At 48.1% G+C, this 1401-nt stretch overlaps 1 long non-coding RNA gene across 2 annotated transcripts; it reads right to left on the reverse strand.

The window, feature by feature from the left end:
* Positions 1-379: 379 nt before the first annotated feature.
* LOC127001405 (uncharacterized) lies at positions 380-1109 on the reverse strand. Of its 2 annotated transcripts, none has more exons than XR_007755253.1 (2): positions 759-1109; positions 380-560 (listed from the first exon to the last, which is right to left on the reverse strand). It is a non-coding gene; the product is annotated as an uncharacterized LOC127001405 (long non-coding RNA). The 2 variants fall into 2 exon arrangements; XR_007755252.1 differs by having other exon boundaries at positions 660-1109.
* Between the last annotated feature and the right edge of the window lie 292 nt (positions 1110-1401).

Below are 1401 nucleotides of genomic sequence, written 5' to 3' on the forward strand. Positions count from 1 at the left end.
GCGGTGCCGGCGTCTCGTACGTCACTCCCTCGCCTGGGCCGTGTGCTCCCCCGGTCGCCACCCCAGTGATTTACTTCGGGCGTCAGGCAGACCAATTCAGAACAAATCCCGCCATAGCTCTTGTTAAACTGATTCGCACGGCCCGAGTGTGTTTGGAGACACTTTGATAATGTATTTATATTAAGGCCCAGACTGCGGATTTCCTACAAGCAGACCTCACCAAGCTACAGGAGTGGAACGAAAAGTGGCTGCTACAATTCAATGAAGAAAAATGTAAAGTCCTGCACCTTGGGAGGGGATATCCAGCACACCAATACCACATGGGAAACACTCCACTATCCACCACAGAGGCAGAGAAAGACCTGGGAGTGTATGTTACCAGGCTACCAGTGAAGGGATATCCATCACACCAATACCACATGGGAAACACTCCACTATCCACCACAGAGGCAGAGAAAGACCTGGGAGTGTATGTTACCAGGCTACCAGTGAAGGGATATCCAGCACACCAACACCACATGGGAAACACTCCACTATCCACCACAGAGGCAGAGAAAGACCTGGAATTTTATGTTACCAGGCTACCGGTGAAGGGATATCCAGCACACCAATACCACATGGGAAACACTCCACTATCCACCACAGAGGCAGAGAAAGACGTGGGAGTGTATGTTACCAGGCTACCAGTGAAGGGATATCCAGCACACCAATACCACATGGGAAACACTCCACTATCCACCACAGAGGCAGAGAAAGACCTGGGAGTGTATGTTACCAGGCTACCAGTGAAGGGATATCCATCACACCAATACCACATGGGAAACACTCCACTATCCACCACAGAGGCAGAGAAAGACCTGGGAGTGTATGTTACCAGGCTACCAGTGAAGGGATATCCATCACACCAATACCACATGGGAAACACTCCACTATCCACCACAGAGGCAGAGAAAGACCTGGGAGTGTATGTTACCAGGCTACCAGTGAAGGGATATCCATCACACCAATACCACATGGGAAACACTCCACTATCCACCACAGAGGCAGAGAAAGACCTGGGAGTGTATGTTACCAGGCTACCAGTAAAAGCCAAATCCGTGCCAATCACAGCGGACGGGATAAGGCCCTGATAAATATTAGTTGAATACACACCAATCCTTGTGATTTGAGCGTATTTATAAGATTTACACTTCACGTAATTGACTGCTCTCTCGGCCACCTCTTTGGATTCTTTACAGGAGCAGCGAGTAGCGGGCTTTTTTATTGTTTCCTTTTTTTGTGCCCTTGTGCTGTCCTTTGCTGTAAAAAAAATATCCACAAGGCTCACACAATGATATTCACTGCCTAGGAAAATAAGTTATAGTATTTAGATTCCGCGGCATTCTGTTGCGATAATTTTAA

The sequence above is a fragment of the Eriocheir sinensis genome, chromosome 20 (assembly GCF_024679095.1).
Source record: "Eriocheir sinensis breed Jianghai 21 chromosome 20, ASM2467909v1, whole genome shotgun sequence".
Lineage (NCBI taxonomy): Eukaryota > Metazoa > Arthropoda > Malacostraca > Decapoda > Varunidae > Eriocheir > Eriocheir sinensis.